The sequence below is a fragment of the Psammomys obesus genome, unplaced genomic scaffold (assembly GCF_907164565.1).
Source record: "Psammomys obesus unplaced genomic scaffold, mPsaObe1.curated_primary_1811, whole genome shotgun sequence".
NCBI lineage: Eukaryota > Metazoa > Chordata > Mammalia > Rodentia > Muridae > Psammomys > Psammomys obesus.
Genome location: NW_026592510.1, coordinates 2,957,259 through 2,967,490, shown reverse-complemented (window position 1 = coordinate 2,967,490; position 10,232 = coordinate 2,957,259). Strand labels below are relative to the sequence as shown.

Genomic DNA, 10,232 nt, shown 5'->3' with positions numbered 1-10,232 from the left:
GTAAAAATAGGATTTTACTGTAACAAATTGAGGAAACGTTTGAGAAACAATTAGTGAGGAGAGGGTAATCTGTGCTTCCTTAAGGCAAATAATGAGGCAGATTGTTTGTGAAGGTGACCCCAGCCACGTCGCCCATCATGTAGGCGCACAACTAGAGAGCAGGTTTGATTTGCTCTCTTCAAAAGTCTGCCCCAACATTCCAGCTTGCTTTACCACTGGGATGACAAAAGAAGCACTGTACAAACAGCAGCATCCAGATTTAAGATGACCTGGAGCTTTTGATTTGTTTGCTTGGAACGCCACATCTCTTTAATATTTTTCAAAGTGTTGTCTGGTTAGATAAACTAGGTGAGTGAAATCTAATGTATTATGTGCCACAAGGCATTCTCGCAAAGAAAAAAATATATCATTTATCCCAAGACCAGAGAAGATATCAAACCTAACGAAGAAAGAAAATCAATAGGGCCTTTCTGCTCGCCGTGCTTCTGCACAGGAGGCAGCCATGGCGCTCAGCTGGAATGTCGTGATCCTGCAGCCTCACTTCCACAGGGATTGGCAGTGGCGAATGGACATTTGGTTCAACCATCCGCCATACAGGATCCACAGACACAAGGCTCGGCAGACGAAAACGTGCTGCCTTGCCCCTCGTCCCGCATCCGATCCCATCAGGCCCATACTGAGGTGTCCTACAATTATATACCAGCTGACAGAGGCTTCAGCCTGGAAGAACTCCAGGTGGCTGGTACCCATAAGAAAATGGCTGGCACCATCGGCATCTCTGTGGACCCAAGGAGGAGAAACAAATCCGCTGAACCACTCCAGGCTAAAAAAGTGCAGCTCCTGAAGGCGTACAGCTCCAAGCTCATACTTTTCTGCTGAAGAGTTTCAACTGGCCACTCAGCTAACACGACCTGTGATGCCCATCCTGAATGTCTACAAAAAGGAGGAAGCCAGAGTCATCACAGAACTTCAAGGCATTTGCCAGTTTTCGCATGGGTCAGGCCAGTGCCTGGCTCTACGGCATCTGAGCAGAAAGGGCGAAGGAAGCTGCAGAGCAAGATATTGAAAAGGAAAAGTAATGCTCTGTTGGACTGCTGCAATTAAATTCTCCATAAAAAAAAAAAAAACCAATATGTACCAATATGATATAAATGTTGAAATTATCTGATGGAAATGTTTTAATAAGTATTTGGGAGCATGCTGGTACTAAGAGAGTATATACAAAATCAAGGAAAGAAACAAACTACACAGAAGAGCCAAACAGAAGTGTTAGAGATAAAGCCTGCAATAAAAAAAATTCTAAACCTCACCGGAAAGGTCCAGAGGAAGACTGATGAGGAAGGAGGAAGAATCAGTGAAGCTGAAAATTAAACCATAGAACATACTCAACCTGAACAAGGGAGAGAAACACACTGGAAAAAATCACACTCAGGGAGGTTCAGTTGAAGTCCTGAGAAAGAAGAGGACCAAAGAAAGATAAACAACACTAAGGATGTTTTTAAAAGGCATAGGGAATTATATCACTTTATGTTCCCCCAAAATTACACATAATGTACATATGTATAACAGAAAGATACATAGTTTAAATGACGTTATGCCATAGAGTGATAACGCTCCTCACAACAGCCACAGACTAACAAAAGCCCCAACACTGGCATTAGAAACCTCTTCTCAAGTAACTGGTCAAGGGTGTCTAAAGGACCCCAAATATTATAAACAGTTCCCACTGCTCTCAGTTACCACCCAGAATATGAAAGTAAGTTCTTATTGCTGATAATGCCACACACTTTGGGCACAGAACCCAGGAGAGTTAGGATGAACTTAACCTTTAGCCTCTTCCCTGAGGAATGGATCTTATGGTATTGGAAGGCATGCTGCCAGGAGAGAAGTAATCAGTAGTCATAGATCTAAAAGGAGAACCTACTACTTCCAGGTTCCTAAACCTATATAGTATTAAACTATTTTCTAAGTATATACTCACAAATAAGCATTCCTCACCAAAGAATAGGGTTGGTTTTTGTTTTTTTGCAACAGATGGAGACTTATAAAAGATCCACAACTGTTCAAAACACAGAGAATAAGTAACCACTGAGTGCCCAATTCCGACTGATGTATCTGCAACAAAACCCCTATATCTAAGGCTCAGGGAAAATCATGGAAGAGGCAGTGAAAAGGTTGAAGCCAGACACTCAGGATGTCTGCTGTTACAAAATGTTCCTCTACTGGCTGTGTCCCAGGCGAGTCAAGCAGATCTCTCTGAAAAGCTGGAGACCTATGACAGGATAGGCTCCTAGGAGAATATGAGGGTGACTCTACCTGAGACTCCTAGTAACAGGATAATGAAGAATGAAGAGGTCACCCTCTTACTAGACATGACTCCTAGTGGAGAGAATGGAACACCAATCCACCCACAAAAACTTGGACCCAAATTCACCCTGTCTACAAGATGGGCAGGGACAAAAATAGAGCAGAGATTGAGGAAATGTCCAACCAATGACTGGTCCAACCTGAGACTCACGCCATGGGAAAGAGCCAACCCCTGACACTGATAACAATACTCTGCTATGCTTGCAGAGGGGAGCCTGCCATAGCTGCCCTCTAAGTGACTCCACCCAGCCCCTGACGGAAACAGATGCCGAGGCCCACATCCAAACATTGGGTGGAGCGCAGGGAGCCTTGTGGAAGAATGGAGAGAAGGATAGAAAGATCCAGAGAGAACAGGAGCTACATAAGAAGACCAACAGAGCCAACTACCCAGGGTCCAGGGGCAACTGTGGAGACTGAACCCCCAACCAAGGACCATGCATGGACTGGATCTAGGCCCCCTACACAGAAGTAGCCTGTGGGCAGCTCAGTCCTCATATAGGACTCTTAGTAAGTGGAACGAGAGCTGTCTGACATGAACTCTGTTGCCTGCTTTTTGATCACTCGCCTCTGGCAGGGCTACCTTACCAGACCACAGGGGAAGAGGACGTGCTTAGTCCTAATGCAGCTTGACACGATGGGGGGAGAGGACTCTCCTTCTCTGAAGAGTACAAGAGGGGGGAAAGGGGAAACAGGGAGGGAGGGGGACAGAAGGAGAAGAGGAAGGGGACTACTACTGGGATGTTAATGAACAACAAAAATTAAAACTTAAAAAAAGAAAAAAATAACTGTTCATCTAGACTTTACTGGGAAAATGAGCCCATGATGTGGCTGCCTGAATAAAATTAACATAATAATAACAAAAGTTGACATGACAGTGTAAACAAAAGAAATTCCACACGGTCCTACCCCTAGATAAAGAGCTACAGGTAGGTGGTCAATGCCTGTGAGTGAGGATGCATCAGTTTCCTCCAGGGATGATCTCCAGCATATGTTGTGTAATCACAAGTTGTCAGTCCTGGAAGAATGTACATATGAGCAATGTTAAATACACAGAGGAAGTTGGAGGAGAGAGAGAGAGAAGAATGTTTGATGCATTATTCATATATGAGTTCTCAAAAATATAAAACTACCGAAAATAAAACTAGTTGTTTTAAAGAAATCAATTTGAAAAACAAAAACCAAAACAAAGAAATTATCACTTGAAATTTCAACAAACATGTCAAAAGACATAAATTTATGGATTCAAAGAACGGAGAAAAACTCAAGCATATTGAACTCAAAGAAACCATCAATAAGACACAAAATGGTTAAACCTCAAACACATAAAGACAAAAATATTTTTAAACCTGGAATGCAACCAAAAATAAATAAAACATCTATAGGGGGAAAAGCAATTTTAATGATATAGATTTCTCAGCAATATTAATAAGGTAAGGAAGCTTCCTTGGTACATTTTCTAACTATAGAAGTAAAAAGAACTAACAAGCCAAAATTTTATAACCAATAAAACTACCTTCAGGAAAGATACAGAAATTAAGATACTCTGTAGAAAATATAACACTCCCTCAAAAAATTACTATCAGTGGACCTATGGCAAAAGAATAGCTAAAGTAAGATCTCTGAAGAGAAAAAAATATATATAAAATAAGGAATATTGTAATGTTAAGATAGAGCATAATTTTTTAAAGAAAACAGAATACAGTTTTCCTCTCAAGTTTTTTAGATTGTATTTGGTGGTTGAACCAAAGCTTATAACACTGTCTGATTCAATTCTGGATATAGGTTAGGAAGATATCCAAAACAATTATAGTAAGGAAGTTCAAAAGATGTAATAAAAACTAATAAGACTTGTATACTCACTCCAACCAAAAAATGTGAAAACAGTGGACGGTAATGAGTTCTGCATACCTGGTAACACCCAAACCAGTGAGTGAGCCAAACATCCAAAATAAAAACACTAAGAAGCACTAAAGATAAGTGCAACTGAAGCTCAAAGGATGATGCATCAGGAGACAATAGGAAAGGGAAAAGCAAATTTCTGCAAGAGAACTAAGGTACCTCAATACATTCAAAGTAGTGGCTAAAACCTGGGCTCTGGAGCCAGGTGACCTGATTTAGATTCCTGGCTGAGCTGGACTAGGAAAGTGACTTACTGGCTTCCCCATGTCCTCTGTCATTGTGTTGTTGTTTTATTGTTTTGTTTTTAATTATACACAACAATATCCAGTTTGTGGGAATGGGATGAGATTTTAGAATGTGAATATTTACTTACACTAATTCCTGGCACATAACAAAGATTATAGGAATGTATTAGACATATATTCGAGTTGAAGAAAATGGTGCTATAGTTCAGTTGATACAGTGCTTGTAAAGTATACACGAAGCTCTGAGTCTTTTTTTCGAACTGAATCAATCCAGGGTGGTGACAGGGTGTTTAAGGTAGAGAGAGAAGAGGGTCATGGTCATCCTCAGTCTACATAGCAAGTTTGAGGCCAGCCTGGAATACATGAGATTCTATCTCAAAAAGGGGGAAAAAAAAAATCCAAACAAGAAAATTGCCAAGCAAATGTCCCAACAGGAACAAAAAGACATCCCGTTGTTCCTCTCCCCACCACCACCATGACTGAAAGTCACACCGTGACAGTTTCCTTTTACATTTAGTCCATATTTTAATGATTTCAACAATAAACAAACTCTCTAAAGCATGTGTGGATGTTTACACGCCACCTCGTTCCTTTTTTTTTTTTTTTTTTTTCCGAGATCAGGGAAGTGTTCACAGACTTTCTTAAAGGTGGTTTTGGCACAAAATTTCATGACTGGATCTCTTGATCTCACTAAATTTGTATTCCCAACACACTGAGAGGACCATGTTTGTGCTATGTTATGCAAAGACACAAGTTGACCAGGGTTTTGCATGTCATTGCAAACTCACGAGGAGAAGGAGAGCTGTTGGTATAATGTTCTTGTGGAATGTCGACAATGTACCCTTGTTCATTCACATGCTGATTTCTCTCCCCCACTAGCTGGTTCCAATCTGGACGTTGCATTGTGATGCTTGTTCTAAGCATCACCTGTCTCAAGTTTGTGTAAACATGCCATCATTTGTTCTCTGTAATTGCCAATAAAACAACCAGCCACAGTGCTGTGCAATGGAGAGAATAGGTCCAGAAGGAAAAGAAGGAAGTGAGGGGAAAAAAGGAACAGAGGATCCACAGAGGAGGTCTTAGAACCTCCTAAGAGGTGGAGATGTGGAGAGATGAGCCGGAACTAAGATATGACTAAAAGCAAGTATAATGGGTAAAATCTGAATGGTAGGAAACTATGCAAGCTTGGAGGTTTAGGACAGAGTAACTATTGCCCAGCATTATACTCTAGGTTAATTAAATAAATCCTGATCTCTGTGTGGTGAATTAGAAATAACCGCTGCTTAACTAAAAGATAAATCAATAATAAATATTAATAACCCACAACAGAGAGCATTGTACATTGCATAGCATTGACTCTGAAATAAGATCACCTGGGTTCAAAGTCCAACACTACCATGTGTTATCTCTGAAATATTGTGTCACCACTCAACCTCTTCAGGCTTCAGTAAAAACTCACACATAATTTTTCATGAGGATTTTTCCACAGAAGCTGGTTTTAGCTGCATGAATACATCAGAGAGCACGTGTCTTTCATGGCAAACAGATTTCATCATGGCATCTGAAAGACTCAGTACATGCCTTGAAATTTTTGCAACCCTTGACTTAAAAGAATTCCCTTACTAAAGGGGTTGATTTTGAAGGGTTTCTGACAGTTTTAAGTCAAAACAGAAGATGCTTTGGGGGATACTGTTTGTTGTGTTTTTAAACGGAGTTTAAATAAACTGTTAAGATGCTGCTCAAACTATGAGCTTAGAGTAGACCCTCTTTGAGGACATTATTACTCAGTATATAAACAAACTGTGCCAAGATAAACTATAAGGGATTTCATGAGTCCTAGCTACTAAAGAAGAACAGCTGGTTACTGTAAAATTTTCAACTTCAGCCAGGCATGGAGGCTCTTATCTCTAATCCCTGCAAAGTCTGAAGCAACAGGATTGCCACAAATCCCAGATCAGACTGGGCTACAGAGTAAACCCTGTCTCCAAAAAGCAATCTCTACCTTATTTCCGATTTGTGGTTTCTTTTTTATTGTTTATAATGACTGAGTTCATTTTGGAAGGCAGATGTGGAACCGACTAGGAAAACCATGCCTTAGTCTATCTCCTTTATTCAGCCATGTAGCAAGATCTGATAATCCAAAGAAACTATTCTATATTGGTCAGACTTCAAGCATCATAGAAAATAGAAGCCTGGAATCAAGATACATCTTTTCTCAATTCTCATCTAGTTAGTATATCAGCATTATATTTCAGACAGCCTCTGTAATTTCAATGTTAATAGACTCTACATAGACTACAGCTAACAAAACTCAGATCCTACTGGAGACACTGCCAGCGTTAACACTCTCCTTATAGCTGCTGGTTATCCTATGATCTGACAAGCCAGGTATCAAATATAAGCTATGTAGAACAGTCGGGATGAAATTCTAGGCACCCCTTCTTATCCACAAGTACTCTTGGGGTTCAAGGTAAGCCTGAGACACCTCTCCACAATTCTTAAGAATGTCTGTTCCAGTGTAGTGGAAACCTAACAGATTTAGAGAAGAGTTAGGTATAAAGAAGACAGATAGAGAGCTCTTCCAGCTGATGCCCTGAAAATGTGTGTTTTCATGTAAAAAGGATTAAGGAAAGCAAGGGCGAGGTCGTTGACAGGGGAGGCCAAGGAACACTGCAGCCTCTGTGTTCTGACAGTGTGGTCTGGGGCACACAGCACAGGCTTACCTTTGGTCTACACAGTTTATCAGCTGTATAATACTTTCTATGCCGAAACCTTGTTCAACTGTAATACTAGTCTCATTCTTACAGGTTTGTTTGTGATGATTGAAACTGTTAGAAAGCCTAAAATAGGACTGCTAAAACATTTTGGCATTTCTGTCATTGAAGAGGTGTTTTCAATACATTGAAGAGAGACTCACAATAAAGTCTGGAAAACAACAGCTAGTAGAACGCACTGTGCCTGCCACTGTTCTGTCCTATGTGAAAGACTCAATATGCAATTACAGAAAAATATATAGGTAAATGGGGGAAGAGAGAAATATCCTGTGGAGAATTTTTATACAGATATCCTGCATTCATAGGAAAAACACAAGCTTTAGCCCTTGAATATGTAGTTACTTTCTTCAAGGAATCCCATGTGTTGAGGTGGGGGAGGGGAGCAATAAGTTTACAGTATTAAACTGTCCCGCGAAGTGCTTCTTTTTATACACGTAGATTACCGCATCTCTCAACTCTCACTGGAAGCTTCTTTCTCCAGTACATGCTGACAGGAAAAGAGACCCACAAGTAGACAGTGTGCAGCGATAAAGAGTTTGTGGGGTGTTCAGCCCTCAATGGGCATCTATGTCACACTCTCTTCCCCAGACTCAAGGATCACCATGGAAGACGAGACAAAAAGATAGTAAGAGCCAAAAGTCATAGATGTCTGCAGCAAACAATTCTCTGGGTGTGGTACGGCTGCTGCCCACATGAACTCACAGTGACAGTGACAGCACGCACAAGATGGCACAAAGTCAAACCAGAAAAAAATCCCGGCAAAGATGTGGGGGAGGGGCCATGAGGCCCCACCCCTGGCTGAGGAGCTATTGACAACAGATGACTGCTGGGAGAGTAGGAGCCAATTTTCCCTAGGGATTCAGTTCCTGGGGGCTACATAGGCTTCCATACAGGGCACTGAACTGCGCGCACACTGGCAGCAGTAAGTGGGCTCAGTACGCTTGAAAGTTTTAAAAGGGCCCTTGAAGCTGGGACTAGGAAATGGTGGATATGGGTATGGAAGGAATTGGAGGGAAGGAAACAAGGTGAATTTAATTAAAAAAACACACATTTGCAGGGGTAAAATTCTCAATGTTTTAAGGCTAGCAGGGTGGCTCATGCCTGTCACTCCAGTGTTTAATGACGAGACAGATAGATCCCAGAGGCTCACTGGCCAACCCTGCCATGGAGGTGAGCTCCAAGTTGAGTTAGAGACCTTCTCTCAGAAAATAAGGTAGAGAGCAACAGAGGAAAACACATGACGTCAACCTCTGATCTTCATATGAACCACTTGATGAATGTACCAGCAACACATGTACACATAAACAAGCACAAGAAAGTGTGAAAAACTGTCATAAACAAGGAGAGTCTAAGAAGATGGGATCAACATTTAGTCTGCGGTAGTAAAACCTGAAACAATAAAAAAATAGATTAAAAACTAAAGCAATCTGAATAAGGTATAAATTTTAGTTAGTGATGGCATCTGAATATTGCTTCTTTGCATCAAATGTACCATATTAATACAAGATGACAATAATAGAGATTATTGAATGTGTCTTGCATGGAAAGTCAATATCTTTGCATTATTTTTGCACATCTAAAACAGTCCTAGGAAACAAAGTCTATTTTTAAAAAGATATAGGCTTGATCTATAATAATACCTAAAAGGGGGTAGATAAAAAAAATAATTACATAAGAGGCATAAATAATTAAATAAATAATAGATTTAGTGTGCTGATCATGAAAATGTGAAACATGAGGAATCTACACAGCATGCAGAGGGAGGATGCTAGTCCAGAGGATGGTCAATAAAGGCTTTATGAGGGAAGCATCATCAGTGCTAGGTAAGAAGTTGAAAACTACAGCAATCCCCTTTTATACACAGGAGGTACTCTCCCAGCTGCCCAATAGAGGTCCAGCATCTCATGGTACTAAACCCTATACACTATACATTCTACATTTTTCTCTTAGCTGTTGACATCCGCGAATAAAATGTCTTGTTCTTTCCTTGCCTTGGGAGCTTTCACCTTTTCATTTAAAACAGGCATTCTCCAGGCTCCCTTTGGCATGCGCACAATGCCTACATCCTTACTCTCACACTTAGGGACCATCATTAATTAAAATAGAGATTACTTGGACACGGGCACTGCATTACTTCAGCAGCTGACCTAATAACCAAGGAGATCACTGAGTGACTCATGGGTGAAGAGTGTGGACAGCCTTGACATTCCAGGGAAATCAGGAATTCATTTGGCCAGTAGAGTGGCTCTGCATGACCCAAGATTTCATCAAGCATCGTAGAATAGCACATGTTTACAATTGTAGATTATTTGGATGATTTTCTGTTCAATAGTTCATGCCACAGCGAAGGGCAAATAACAGAAACGATAGAAAGCAAGACTGGCTGGTGCTGTGGCTTTCTGTCATGAGGTAATCAAGAGTTAGAGAAGAGGAAGCAAGACAGGAGACCAAAGATCAACAAGGCTCCCAATCAGAAAGCATTAAGTAGGTATACTAAAGACTGAACCTCTCATAGCCTCAAGGGAGTGGAAGCCTTCAAAGATGTTTGAAAAGAGATCTGGGCTGAAACAGCAGGAAGCACTACCAGCAAGCATCTCACTGTCTTTAAATTAAAGTGTCTGCAATTATCCCACTGCTAGGAAGGACAGCTGGAACCCACCAGGCCTGTCCTACTGATAATACCATTTCTCTGCCAATGTCTTTGAGCTCAATCTACTGGTGACTTATAGGCTCTACCTAAAGAAATGTTTGTGACAAAAAAAAACAAAAACAAGTCATCATTGTTAGTCAGAAAAATCCATTGGAGTGCATAAAGTAAGCATCAGAAAGCCCAGTCTGAAAGGCTTGATCTAGATAATTCCTGGCCAGTCTCAGCCTGTGAGTAATTCGTGTGAATCTTTAGATCACTGTGAGTAGGAAGAGAAGGTATTGGACTACAGGGACAGAT

The 10,232-nt window shown here is 40.8% G+C and overlaps 1 pseudogene; it reads left to right on the top strand.

The window, feature by feature from the left end:
• The first annotated feature begins 502 nt into the window (after nucleotides 1–502).
• Nucleotides 503–1,079, top strand: LOC129681914 (60S ribosomal protein L13-like; annotated as a pseudogene).
• The last annotated feature ends 9,153 nt before the right edge of the window (nucleotides 1,080–10,232 follow it).